This window comes from Camelus bactrianus, chromosome 15 (assembly GCF_048773025.1).
Source record: "Camelus bactrianus isolate YW-2024 breed Bactrian camel chromosome 15, ASM4877302v1, whole genome shotgun sequence".
Classification (NCBI taxonomy): Eukaryota; Metazoa; Chordata; class Mammalia; order Artiodactyla; family Camelidae; genus Camelus; species Camelus bactrianus.
The window spans coordinates 67,254,125-67,269,192 of record NC_133553.1 but is presented as its reverse complement, the minus strand read 5'-3'; positions in this window follow the sequence as shown (position 1 = coordinate 67,269,192).

Below are 15,068 nucleotides of genomic sequence, written 5' to 3'. Positions count from 1 at the left end.
CAGGCATTCTGGAAAATAGTTGGCTTGTTTCTTACAAAAACTAAATATATGCTTACCATATGGCCCAGCAATTACTTTCCTGGCTGTTTATCCCAGGGAAATGAAGTCTTCTGTCCACACAACGATCTGTGTATGATTGATTATAGCAGCTTTATTTGGAAATGTCAAACGTTGGAAACAACCCAGATTCCTCCTAATAGGTAGGTGAATGGTGAAACAAACAGTGGTACATGAATACCAGGAATACCATTCAACAATAAAAAAAGAACAATCTGTTGATACAGCATTAAACTGGACGGATCTCAAGGGCATTATGCTGAGTGAACAAAGCCAATCTCAAAATGTCACATACTGTATAATTCTATCTATGTAATATTCCCCAAATGACAAAATTGTGGACTTTGAGAAAAGATGAGTGGTGGCCAGGGATTAGGATTGTGGTGGGTATGACTGCAAAGGGGCAGAATGAAGGTCTTTGTGGTGATGGAATCTCTATTTTGACTGCCGTGATGGTTACCCAAATCTTCATATGTGACGAAATAACAGAACACCACAGACACCTGTGCCAACGTCAGTTTGCTGGGTTCAACATTGTCCTGTAACTATGTAATGTGTAACTACCTTGGGGACCCGGGTGGAGAATACAGAGGGTCTTTCTGGACTATTTTTGCAACTTCTTATGAATCAATAATTATTTCAAAATGTTAAATTAAACAACTCAAACAAACAATAGAGGCAATCAGTAAGTTGACCCCTCTATGTACTTAGTGAGAAATTATATACTTCAACTAATTTTTTTAATGCTTCTGAAATGTTTCTTGGCTCTTGGAGGCTTATGGTAGAACTATTCCTGTCTTAATGAGTTTTGGGTGTAGTGCTGTGCAGATTGAAATTAGGGTATCTTTAAGTGTGTATATTGCGGCCAACATATACTGGGTCCCGTTTTTTACCCACTCTGACAATTCTGCATTTTAATTGGTGCACTTAGACCATTGACATTTACAGTGATTATTGATATAGTTGCATTAATGGCTACCATATTTGTTACTGTTTTCTCTTTGTTGTCCTTGACCTTTGTTTCTTTTTTGTCTTCCACAAAGAAGGCATAAAAATGCCCTCTCTGATTTGACTTGAGCATTTTCCAATTCCATTTTTCTCTTCTCAGTATTATGAGTGCACTTTTGGTTTTGGTTTTTTTTTTACATTTTTTTAGAGGATGCCCTTGATTTTGCTTTATACATTTACCGTTAATCCAAGTTCACTTTCTTTTTAAAAAAAATTTAAAAATCGAAATATAGTTGATTTACCATATTGTGTTAGTTTCTGATGTACAGCTTAGGGATTCAGTACTTTTTTATTATATGTTATTACAAGCTACTGAATATAGTTCCCTATGATATACAGTAAGATCTCATTGTTTATCTGTTTACACACAGTAGTTTGTATCTACTAATCACAAACTCCTAATTTATTCCTCTCCCCTTCCCTGTCCCCTTTGGTAACCCTAAGTTTGTTTTCTGTGTCTGTGAGTTTGTTTCTGTTTTGTAAATATGTTCATTTGTGTCATTTTTTTTTTTTTTTAGATTCCACATGTAAGTGATACCAAATGATACCTCTCTTCCTCTGTTTGACTTACTTCACTTAGTATGAGAATCTCTAGGTCCATCCATGTTGCTGCAAATGGCATTATTTTATTCTTTCTTATGGCTGAGTAGCATTCCATTGTATGTCTATATTACATCTTCTTTCTTATTTTTAACTTTTTCATTGAAGTATAATGAGTTTACAAATGTGTGTCAGTTTCTGGTGTACAGCACAATATGTCAGTCATACATGAATATGCATATATTCCTTTTCATATTCTTTTTCACCGTAAGCTACTATGTAAGCTACTACAAGATATCAAACATAGTTTCCTTTACTATACAGTATAAACTTGTTTATCTATTATATATTTACCAGTCAGTATCTGCAAATCTCGACCTCCCAATTTATCCCTTCCCACTCCCTTCCCACTGGTAACCATAAGTTTGTTTTCTATATCTGTGAGTCTGTTTCTGTTTTGTAAATAAGCTGATTTGTCTGTTTTTTTAAGATTCCACATGTGAGTGATCTCATATGGTATTTTTCTTTCTCTTTCTGGCTTACTTCACTTAGAAAGACATTCTCCAGAGACATCCATGTTGCTTCAAATGGCATTAGTTCAGTCTCATTTATGGCTGAGTAGTATGCCATTGTATAAATGTACCACAACTTCATTATCCAGTTATCTGTCAATGGACATTTAGGTTGTTTTCATGTCTTGGCTATTGTAAACGGTGCTGCTATGAACATTGCAGGTGTCTTTTGAACTAAGGTTCCGTCTGGATATATGCCCAGGATTGGGATTGCTGGATCATATGGTAAGTCTATTTTTAGTCTTTTGAAGACTCTCCATACTGTTTTCCACAGTGGCTGCACCAAGCTGCATTCCCACCAGCAGTGTAGGAGGGTTCCGTTTTCTCCACAGCCTCTCCATCATTTGTCATTTGTGGACTTTTGAATGATGGCCATTCTGACTAGTGTGAGGTGATACCTCATTGTAGACTTGCATTTCTCTGATAATTAGTGATACTGAGCTTTTTTTCATGTGCCTCTTGGTCATTCGTACGTTTTCATTCTTAAATAAGATCCGAGATGTGCATTTCCTTTAGTTGTAATCCCCTCATGTACAGGAACTCTACTTGGTGATGGTGAGGTATGTGGTGGGTAGAAAGTATTCTGTAGTGTATCATTAGGTTTCAGTCTTTTAGTGAGTCTGTGTCCCTGGGCCGTGACCTTCACAAGTGCTTCTCTGTACCACTCCCTCCTCTAGGTGGGATAGGACGGCTAGAGGGGGCTGGAGCTGGGGATTTCCCTTCTTCCAAGTCACTTAGGCTGTTAAAAAAAACCCAGTAAATTAAATTTTGTTAGAGTAGTTTCTCTGCAGGGCAGGCTTTTGTTAAGTAGAATAGAATGCTCTGGGTATACGTCAAAATGGTTACATTCTCCTTCCCCCTAGCAGAAGCAGGCAGGGGTTTCCTCTGATCTACACTCTGAGACCCTAAAAAGGATGTTGGAAGAAAAACTCATGAAAGAGGGGGCCTCCCTGAAACTGGACCCCCTGGAGCCTTCAACGCTCAAGCTCATCCACACCAAGCCCGCGGCACTTCATCAGTGACAGTGACAGTCCTCTGCGCCACTCCTGGCCCTGGCACCTGGCTTCCGCTCTTCGGCTTCACTCAGGTAAGCTGTGGTTCTCTGTATCTGCTTGTTTCTCTGAATCTCAGGGCATTGCTTTGGCCTGTGACCTCAATTCTCTGAATGGTCTAAGAAGAATTGGTGCTTTTCAGTTTGTTCATTTTTTCATGTTTTTAGGATAGGAGGGATGACTTCCAAGCTCCTTACTCCCTAGACTAGAAACTGAAAGCCTCTGATTGATTTTTGTTAGTTTCTTCTCACCTCCGTATCTTGTCTGTGGTTGACTTTGGCAATGAGCACTAGGAGCCCATGCCAGCGCACTATTTGCGAGGGCAGGGAGTCCCTAAAGACAGACTTTTCAAGTCCCTCTCCTTGGCAGTGACTTCAGTGACACTCCAGGCCGCACTCCCAGGCTCACTGGCTCCTTCTGTCCTCTGCTTAGCCCTTTCCCTTCACCCCTACCTTAGTCTCTCTATTCAGTTGTGGGTATCTGGGGTTTGCTCTTGGGACAGGTTAGAGTAAGCCTTCCCCAGGTGATGAGGGGAACTCAGATGGGGTAATAGGCATCTGGGTACAACATGCAGGAGTGAGAAGAACAAAGATGTTCAACTTCTCTCAAGAGAGGTCAAGTTTTGAATTCCTGTTCCACTACTTCCTACCTATGTCATCTCTGAAAAGCTACTTCCAACCTACTAGGCTTCAGTTTATCTTTAAAAAAAAAAAAAAAAAAACTAAACCAGGATAATAATACTAAACACTAAGTTGGTTTCAGGCAATGGGGAAACTGGGCTGGAGCTGAAATTTGGTCATTGTGTTTTGAGGATGAGGTATGTATTGGGATCCCTTAGAGGTCTTAGTTAGAGAATCACCTAACTTCAGGAACAGGGTATATGAAGGCCAGGCCCCCGGGGCACAGCCAGCCCAAGTCTGCTGTGGTTGGGCGGAGAATAGGAGTTTAGGGCCAGTGGAGGGGCTACTACTGCAGCTGAACTGCCTGAGCTCCCCTTGTGGAGAATGTGGGTGAACCACATGCCATCTCAGTAACTCACAGACATCCAGAGGCCTGAGCAACCCAGCCTGAGACCCCATAACTGAGTTTACCACCAAGGGAGGGAATGTTTGTCTTCCCCCTACCAGAGACAGCTCAACTCTTAAGGGCCGATGGTGGGCACATAGCTAGTCATAGTGGTACCTCAGTGGTAGAGCTCCATCTAGAGAGATGGCCAGAGACTAGGACTGCTGGCGATGCCTAGACAGGTGTGGATGCTGGGAAGCCACTTTCTTGAGGCCTCCCAAGATTACCTTGGGAAGGGAGTTCCTGTGCACGTTCCTGCTCAAGCCAGTGAGATCCCAGTGTTAACGTGCATGTGAGTCCGTTTGCGCCCATCTGCCAGTGAGGGTGGTGTATCATGTTGATTGATAAGCATATGTCGAACCATCCTTGTGTCCCTGGGATGAACCCAACTTGATCACGGTGTATAATCCTCTTCATGTGCTGTGGGACTCTGTTTGCTAATGTTTTGTTGAGGATTTTGCATCTATGTACATCAATGGTATTGGCCAATAGCTTTCTTTTTGGTAGTGTCTTGGTCTGGCTTTGGTATCAGGGTGATGGTGGCTTCATAGAATGAGTGTGGAAGCGTTCCCTCCTTTCAACCTTTTGGAAGAGCTTGGGGAGGATTGGTATGCTCTCTTCTTGGTATGCTTGGTAAAATTCCCCAGTGAAGCCATCTGGTCCTGGACTTTTGTTTGCAGGGAGGTTTTTTAGTGCTGATTCTATTTCACATCTAGTGATCGGCCTGTTCAAATGATCTCTATCTTCTTGGCTCAGTTTTGGTGGACTGTTTGTTTCCAGAAACTTGTCCATTTCATCTAAGTTGTCCAGTTTTTTTTATTGCCATATAGGTGTTCATCTGGAATCCTTCTGGCTGCACAAGGGCTGTGTGTCAGACAGATGGGCATGAGGAATGACGAAAACATTGCTTCAAGGCTTATTGCCAGGTCGCTGAGTCCTGAGCCACCTAAGCAGAAAAGGAGACATGAGACTCCAACTGCCGGAGGTGTGTGGACTAGCTGGGGGAGGCTGACTTGGTTCCTTGGAGAGAAGGGAGCAGTTTTGTGTGGGACTGGGGGCCAGGAAGGTGGGCAGTGAGTTGGTCCCCTTCAGACAGGGAGAGCAGGGCTTTGCGGGCAGGTGAGGAAGGCGCTGGGAGTTGACTCTAGGAGCAGAGGTCTAAGGACTGCCAGCCTGAACCCCAGCTCTCAGCCTGGCCTCGGGCCTCCGCTGTCTGTTCCCACGCCGTCTCCCAGACCCTTCACGCTCAAGAGCCCTCTGTGCTGCAGGGTGGAGCCCTCTTCCCCACGGGCCGGGTCACGCGCTCCAGTCCAGCTCAGTTGTCCCGCACCCTGGAACTTCCCTCCACCTCCGTAGGAAGTTGGTCCTGACTTCTCTAAACCCCAGGGGTAGCGTTTCTTTACTGTGAGAAAGCTCCACTGCTCTGCACTGTCGTCACCTGGCAGAGTGTCTTGCTTCCTGTTAGGGGCTGAATAGCGTCCCCCCAAATTCATATACTGAACTCCTAACCCCCAGTACCTCAGCATGTGACTTTATTTGGAGCAGAGCTTTAAAAGAGATAATTAAGTTAAAATGAGGTCACTAGAGTAGGCCCTAATCCAATATGACTGGTGTCCTTATAAAAAGGGTAACTTTAGACACAGATACGCACAGAGGGAAAATGATGTGAGGACACAGGGGGAAGATGACCGTCTATAAGCCAAGGAGAGAGGCCTCAGGGGGAGTTAACCCTGCCTGTACCTTAATCTCAGACTTCTGGGCCCCATCCAGAACTATGAGATGATAAATTCCTGTTGTTTAAGCCACATTGTCCATGGTATTTGTTATAGCAGCTGGAGCTGACTGATACACTTCCTCTGAAGGCCTGTGCACTCCCATAGCAGGAGTGGAGTCCACAAGTGAACACATCCTTCTCCCTCCCCAGCTGGCCTCCTTCAGCATCCTCACCCCTGTCTTCCTCCTGGGGACAGTCTCTCGGCCAGGTCCTGTTTCTTGGTCCAGGGAGCCAGACGACAAACCTCAGGGGAAGGGGTGAGCGCTGAGCATTAGGAGGGGCAGCAGGGCCCAAACACAGGAACAGGTTGAGTCTTTCATTTGTTTTTATTTGATTTTTCAGGCTTGGTTTGGGGAGTGGCAGCTGTTGGACTGGAAAGCCAAGAAGGGACCAATGAATGCTGATGGGGCTGGGGGAGGGGAGGAGTGGAACATTCCAGCCAGAAGACTGGGGTCTGAGGCAGAGGGAAGGAGCAGAGGGGCTTGGCGGGTCACCACAGGGCCTGCCACGGGGCCTGGAGCAGGAACAGCAGCAGGGAACAGGTCTGTGAAGGCACAAAGCCTGTGCTGGGCCCCGGCGAGCCAGCAGCTTGCAGAGACTGGTGTGGAAACTGGGTCTGAGGACAAGCAGACATAGCATCAGGGAGCGGCGTGAGCCTCTGGATCTCATCCATCCAGTCAATGAAGTAGGAGACGTTGGTGAAGATGCTGGGGTAGATGGGATGTCGGCAGTCCAAGCCCCAGCTGGCCAGCCCCACCAGAACCCAGGCATCGGTGAGGTCGCAGACAAGGGGTCCCCCGGAATCACCCTAGGAAAGAGAGGGGAGTCAGTGTGGGCGGCTGGGCCAGCGCTGAGAAGACCAGGGAGCAAGGCCGGGCTCATGAGTGTCTGCCACCCAGGCTCACTCAGGTGGACCTCTTTGAAAATCCAAACACCAGTGTCCCCCTGCAGCCACAGTCATGCAGGCAGGCGCTGGCATCACACTTCAGGAAGCTCTGACTGACCCCCAGGATGGCTGTGGATTGAAATCTACAACACGTGGACACTTGCACCCAGGGAGGCCACTGTGGTCCAGGACAAGGCCGAGAAGGGACAGCTGCCCCAACAGGGCCCAGGAGGACTGGTCTGTGAGTGGAGCCTGGTCAGGTCAAGCCACTTCAGACCCCAGTTCTTGCAAAACCCTGTCCTGCAGCAACACATCCCCACCTGGGTCCTCCCCCTTTTCATTCATTTAGGCCTTTGGTTTTCTCTCAACCTCTTAAGAGAAAAGAGAGATGCTCTTCGTGAGCAGCCTCAGAAAATGCTCATACCCAGGCCTGGCGGGGGCAGCCTGCGTTGCTCAGGGAGCAGGAGGGGGTCCCCAGAAAGCTGCTGGGAATTACTGGAGTCTTGAAATACTGTCAGGGCAGGACCGTCTGGTTGAAAATCCTCTCATGTCATCAGCCAAAGGGAGGGTCTCACCCTTGGGCGTGGGGGGAGTGGAGCGGGGCCACAGCCATGCCTGCCGCTCTTCCGCTCCCCTGGCCACAGGCACAGTGAGCATCCAGGGCAGCCTCCGCCCCCGGGCACAGGGGTGAAATGACAAGGCCCCTCCCCCATGGTGCTTTTGTCATTAAGCCCGCTAGCCTGCCGTGGTCAGATGTGACGTGTGGAAATAAGCCATGGAAGGGACAGGACAGGCAGGGTGGAGGCACAAAGACTTCCTGAGCTGAGACTCTAACCAGGAAAGAACCTAACCTTCTGATGCAGGAGCAGAGGGAGCAGTAAGTGCAGGCGAGGAGAAGAGGGATGAGCCAGATGGCAGATGTGGGAGTGGGCTGTGGGGCTGGGGAGGTGGATGGGCTCTCGTCTGACTGCTCGCTTTGATGTTCTCGGTGAATTAAGAAGCAAGACCTCTGGCTGAGAGGGAGGGGTGGGGGAAGCGGTGGCTTGAAGGAGAGAGACGGGTACATGGTGTGGCCAGCCAAAAATAACCCTCAGAGATGCCCATTCTCATCCCTGGAACCTGTGGTTATGTCACCTTATGTGGCAAAAGGGACTCTGCAGATGTGGAGTTAGGGATCTTGAAGGAGGAAGCTTATTGTGGATTATCTGGGTGGACCCAAGGTAGTCCCAAGGGTCCTCATGAGGAAAGAGGGAGGTGGGAGGCCAGAGTCAGATGAGATGTGATGACAGAAGCAGTTTGGAGTGATGTGCTTTGAGGCCGGAGGAAGGGGCCATGAGCCAAGGAATGCGGGCGGCCTCTAAAAAGCCAGAAGAAAGGAAACATCCTCCCCTAAAGTCTCCAGTAGGAACGTGCCTGGCCAGCACCTTGATTTTAGACCTTTGACCACCAGAAACCTAAGGTAATAAATCACTGTCATTTTAGCCACCCACTTTGAGGCGGTTTGTCTCAGCAGCCCCAAGAAAGTCATACATGGGGCTCCTTGGAGACAGGGAATGTGCCGTCATCCTCTCAGCTCCTCCCCCTGTGGTCCCTGCCTGGAGATCCCTCGGCCCTCCCCACAGTGTTCCCACTCCTGGTTGCTCAAGGCCAGGGGAAGGCCTGGTCCTTGTCCACTCCAGGCCTCAAGGATTCATGCAGATGAACCACGTGGTTGCCAATATCATGATGGATTCTGGGCCAGTCTGGGGGAGATGAGAAGGGCTCCAATAGCCTCCTGGCCCCTGGGGAGCTCTCAGAAGGCAGAGGGAATCCTGACACTAATATTTCCCATGCAGAGTGAGCTGTGGTTTGCACTGCTGTAGAGACAGAGCCAACCGTGCGTATGTGTATGTGTGTGCACGGACACACACGCGCATGTGTGGTGAGTGGGGCCAGGGCGGTGAACTCCAACTTGAGTGAGAGGAAGGTCTAAGACAGGCCCAGAACAGGTACAATTAAGATAGAGGGGGGCAGACCAGGCCAGGAGAATAAAAGCTAACACTTGTTAAGCGCCTATGAGTGCCAGGCACACTACTCAAATTTTTATAAGAACTTTATTAAGTGGAGGCTGTTAGCGACCCCATTTCATGGGTGAAGAAACTGAGCTGAGGCCACAATCCCCGTAAACAACAGATTAATGCCTGGAACCAGGTCTGTCCTGCCCCACAGTCTGAGTGCTGAGTGCCCCTGTGGCCCTTCTCTCCTCAGACCTGTTTCTGGGGGCCCTGTCCAGGGGAAGGGACACTTTAGGAGAGAGAAGAGAGCCCCGGGTTGGAGGATGGGGGCCAGAGCAGGTGACGTGGCAGAAGATGACTCTAGAAGGAATCTCTCAGATGGGCTTGGGTGATTGAAAGGCTGAGGGAGGCAGGAGGGGGTCATCTGCTGGGACTCCTGGGTGTCCAGCTCAGTGGTGTCCTCAAGCCGGGGGGCAGGGGGGGCTAGAGGAGGAGCGAAGTCAAGGGGCAGTGTGCATGTCCGGCGGGCAAGCCCTGCGCTCCATGGGCATGACCTCTGCAGGGGAAGGCAGGTGGAGGACAAGGCTGGAAGTGGGGTCTAGGGTGACAGCCAGATGGGGACTTAGGAGGTGGTGGGCTGAGCGCTTTGTTTCACCTCTGGGTGCAGCTGACTCTGTGAGAAGGACAGGCCAGGCCAGACAGTCAGCAAGTCCACACCATTGGTTAGGGCCTGGGCACCAGGAAACCTGGGTCCGTCTCCTACCAAGGGGGCAGGTGGCCAAGCTTCCCCCCTCGGGCTCAGCAGCTCACTGGGCCGTCATGGCAACTGCCATCAGCGTGGCCCTCCCACAGGCCAGGCGCACCTTGTCCCTCCCGTGTGGGTTCCTGGGGCGCCACAGCATATCACCCCAAACTGAGTGACTCTGCAAACAACAGAAATGTGTCCTCTCACGGTTCTGGAGCCAGAAGTCTGACACCGAGCATCTCTGTGTCTCTCTCTCTTCCTATAAGAACACAAGTCATTGGATTCAGGGCCCACTGCAAATTCAGAGTGGTGTCATCTCGAGATTCTTATCTAGTCACATCTGCAAAGCCTCCATTTCCAATTAAAGTCATATTCTGAGTGGATACAAATTTAGGGGACATTATCCAACCCACTACACCAGCCTTTCAACAACCCCATGAAGGAGGCCTTAGAATCCCACACTGCAAATGAGGACACAGGCTCCGGGGGTGAAAAGACTGCCGGAGGTCACAGGTACCTTCTGGGTGTGCCTGGTGTGCTGGTACAGCTGGGGGTTTCCTAACAAAACCAGGTAGTTCTCTAGGACGTGAGGTTTTCTGGAGGAGGACGGGCACACGGTCACCATCATCTCTGAGTGTGGGCCAGCTCTCTTTCCCTGCATCCTCATCTAACTGCCCACACCCCTCTGGACCCCTCTACCCACCATGATGCCAGGCAGCTTTTGTCTCCCCATTTCTAACGGTCAGGAGCCCTTCTTTCTTGAGGCTAATTGATACTCTACTTACAACGTCAGCATATGGCTTCTCCATCACACCCATGAATTGGAGGAGCACTGAATCCTAGTGCTGGGTGGCGGGGTGGGGGGCCATCAAATAAAGGCCTTGTGGTTGTGTACAGGAGGAGTCCTGGCTCAGTCCCAGCTCTAACTTCACCCTTCCCAAGGCTCCTTACAGCCCACCTTCTGGCCCTGCACTTTTCCCGACCCCTCTTTTCTTTAAACATCTTCCTGCCCAAGGGCTGCTTGTCCACTTAGTTATAAGCACTCACAAAAGATTGTTAAATGAGCAATTGAGCGCAGGAAATGGAACCTTGCCTTGTTCCCTGAACATGGGTGGTGAAACTTCCCACCTCCCTGACCTTGCATGCTTCGCTCATCCACCCAGACACCCTCCCCCTTACCCCCCTCCAGCAAGCCCCTCCCTCTACATGCCCACTGGAGCTCGGAGCTTCTCCTGACCTCCCCCACCACCATGTGGTCTGCTCTCCTCACCCAGGTTGGGCTTTCTCTCCTGACAGGATGGAGACACGGTGAAGTGGGATCTTGCCACTCCCGATGCCACAGAGGGGCATGCATGTAGCTTGGCACAGAGGAGGTGCTGACAGGACTCTGGGTTCTCAAAGCTCCAGCTCCTGGACCTGGGCTGTGATGCCCTTGCTCCCTGGAGACCCCTCCTCATCTGTTCAGAAGCTGGGAACTGGGCCAGGCCCAGGAGAGGCAGTGAGTTAGACTCCTGCAAAAGCCATGTCACTCTCCAGGGAGCCCCATCTCCCACCTATGCAGCCTGGCAGCAGGGTTCCCCCCACTCACACCAGTGACCACAGCTCCTCCTGGGAACTCAGTTTTGCACAATGGCCCAGCTGCTGGCCATACACACAGTTCCAGTTCCCTGCCCAGAGTCTGACACCCAGGAATGTGGGGACACTGAGAAGAAGCTGTGGTCTGAGGTTGGTCCACACCACATGGCAGCCAGGATCGACACTGCCACTCTCCCGGGGCACATCTGTGTTGGGGGACAGGCACAAGGGCTGCGGGCAGAGCATGAGGAGGCTCAGACAGGTGAGCGAGGAGGACAGTCCAGGTGGAGGGTACGCAGGTCAAAGGCAGGGATGACATGCATTTGAAGGCCACAGACTACCCCAGAGAAAAGCCCAGAGGGCTGCTGTGGGACGCCCATCACCCCTTTTCTCCCCTTCCCCTGCACCCCTCTCCCCAGCCAGCGCCGCTGCCGGCACCCGAGGAAGGAGGACTCACTTGAGAGAGCAGCGGGCAGCAGCAACCAGCCAGCAGGAGTTGGTGAGGCGGCGCCTCAGACATGCGAGCCCTGGAGCCGCAGGCAGGCTTGCCATGGCCACGGGCCCGCTGCCGCGTCCCGGCCGCCACAGACCTTCCCTGTCACCTTGGGCTTCCCGCGTGCACTGGAGACGCCCCTGCCTCCTGTGACAGAGACACTGGTAGTGCCCCAGGTGCCACTGCCAGGGAGGCCCCGTCCACTTCAGAGATGGGAAAACCAAGGCCAAGCGTCCAGAGGCCTACCAAAATGACAGCGTGCCACTGAGAACTGGACAGCAGAGCACAACTGAGCAAGTCGTGTGGGGATGAGGGCTCAGTGGTCTGGTGGGTCGGGCAGGGGGACCAAAGGCAGCCACAGCAGGTGACAGCAGCACCTCCAGGGTGACAGACATCCCTGAGTGAGCCTGCCTCACTCAGCACACCTCAGGGCCTGCTCTGCAGAGCCAAGAACTGCAGGCCTCAGAGGCTGCCAATATTATTTCTTCAAGATCATGGTTGCTAAGGGCTTGTGCCCCCTCCACGTCATCCCAGTATCTCAGGGAAATAGATTCACAGGCAGAACTCTGTGGTGCTGTGTGACCTAAGGAAAGTCACTCCCCCTCTCTGACTCAGGATCCTCCATTTCTAAAGAGGGAGTGGGCTAATGAAGACAGCCCTGGCTCTAGGACCCACACTTGGGAGGGCAGAGGTGTGCCCAGGCCCCCTGAGAGTGGGCATCCTGGTCTAGGGCCTGTGCTCCCAGGGCCTCGGGGAGGGAAAAGAGACCCCTGGGCCTCAGACTAAGGGCCACCTATTCAGCAGTCCCTGTGCTTTCCTCCAGCCAGCCTCCCAGCCTCAGGGCCGGAGCCGGCTACCTGCCCAGTTCACAGCCCCACCAAGGTCCTGGGGCGGTTCCCACCCAGAGGCCCCAGAGTGGGGGCCTGTGACCCACTGTGTTGAGGTGGTCTCTGGGGGCCTGGCTGGAGGGAAGGGCGACAGAAGACGAGGCACTCAGGCCCTGGTCACAGCCGCGCCCCCCTGAGGCCCTCCTGTGTAACCCGACCCCGCCCCGCACTGAGGCCCCAACGCACCTGCGGCCCCCGAGCCAAAGGCTGCGCGTCAGGGGTCAGAGCGCCGCCTCCACCGGCCGCCCCGCGCCTGGGGCCCTGCTGGCCGGGCGCCGCCGAGGCCCTGGCGGAGGACCCCCCCGCAGCGCCGGGGTGGCAGCGGGCGGCAGCAGCAGCCAGAGGAGCGCCGCAGGCCGTCCTTGGCCTTGGGGAGCCACGCCCCGTGCCCATTGTCAAGGTTGCTGACCCCCGCCTGACCCCGGTCTGACCCTGGCCTGACCCAGCCCTGAGCCTGGGCCCTGAGCCTGCCCTGGCCCAGCGCCGATCCCTCTCTGCCCTTATTAACTTTGAACAGCTGTACTGAGGTGTGATTTATATACCATGAAGTTCACTTATTACAAAGGACAATTCAATGATTTTCAGTACATTCTTATTTCTTTCTTTCTATTTAAATAAACTTTTTATTTTAGAATAATTTTAGATACATGAAAAACTTGCAAAGACAATGCAAAGAGTTCCCATATCCCCCTCACCCAGTTTCCCCTAATATTAAGATCTTATATTACCATGGCCCATTGGTCACACATTAATATTAACTGAAGTCCATTCTTTCTCTCTTTTTCATTGTTTAAAGTTTGAAGTGTACATTGATGGAGAAATCAACAGCTTCACAGATAAACAAAAACTAAAATATTTCAGCACCACCAAACCAGCTTTACAACAAATGTTAAAGGACCTTCTCTAGTCATTAAGCCATAAAAAAAGAGAAAAAGAAGAAAGTGAAAAACAAGACCTACAAAAGATTGCTTTGGCTGTTTGGGGCCTTTTGTGGTTCCTTATGAATTTTGGAATTGTTTGTTCTAGTTCTGTGAGGAACGTCGTGAGTATGTTGATGGGGGTTGCGTTGGATCTGTGGGTTGCTTTGGGTAGTGTGGCCATTTTGATAGTGTCGATTCTTCCAGTCCAAGAGCACAAGAAATCTTTCCACTTCTTTGTGTCATTTCAGTTTTTGGAGGATAGGTAATCTCTTTGGTTAAGTTTATTTCTGGGTATTTTGTTGCTTTTGATGTAATGGAAATGGCTCTGCTGGTTATAACATTCTGGTTTTTGAAGTGAAAAAAAAAAGTGAAAGAAGGGCTGCAAATGGCAATACATCCTTCTTTCTTATCGGTGAGTTATATTCCGTTACATGTATGTATGTGCTGCATCTTCATTATCTATTCAACTATGGGTGTGCAGTAATGATGCTTCCATATCTTGGCAATTACAAATAATGTTGCTGTTAATAGCAGGGTATATGTATCTTTTTGAATTAATTCTTATTGTGGTTGGCTTTATTCCTTTGATAACTATATAAGCTTAAAAAGCTAAAGCTGTAAACATTCTTAGAAACAATGAACAGTACATACATGTAAATTTAAAATATATATGCAGTGAAAAATGATCTATCAAGGCATGAAAGACATGGAAGAAACTTAAAAGACATATTAGTGACTGAAAGAAGTCAGTCTGAAAAGGCTACAAACTGAACAATTCCAACCAAATGACCTTCTGGAAAAGGCAAAGCTACAGAAACAGTAAAAAGATCGTGGTTCCCAGGGGTTTGAGGAGAAGGAGGAAGGAATGAATAGATGGAGCACAAGGGATTTTTAGGACAATGAAATTATTCTGTGTGATGCTATAGTGATGGCTACATGTCATTGTGCATTTGTCAAACCCATAGAATGTACAATATCAAGAGTGAACCCTAATGTAAACTATGGACTTTTGTTGATAATAATGTGTCCATGTTGGTCATCGATTTTACCAAATATGCCACACTGATGAGGGATGTTGAGGGTAGGGGAGTGTATATGTGTGGGTGGGGAGGGCTATGTGTGAACTCTGTATTTTCTGCTCAATTCTGCTGTGAACCTAAAACTGCTCTAAAATAATTAATCTATTAATAAAGTTTTTTTTTTAAAGTTTAAGGTGTATAGCATAATGAGTTGACTTACATACATCATGAAACGATCATCACAATAAATTTAATGAACATCCATCAACGTGTATAGATACAAAATTAAAGAAAGAAAAGAATTTTTTCCTTGTGATGAGAGCTCTTAGGATTTACTCTGACAACTTTCATATGTAACATACAGTAGTGTTAATGATATTTATCATGTTGTATGTTACATCCGTAATACTTACTTATCTTATAACTGGGAGTGTGTACCTTTGACTGCCGTCATCCAGTTCCCCGTCCCCCCAGCCCCCGC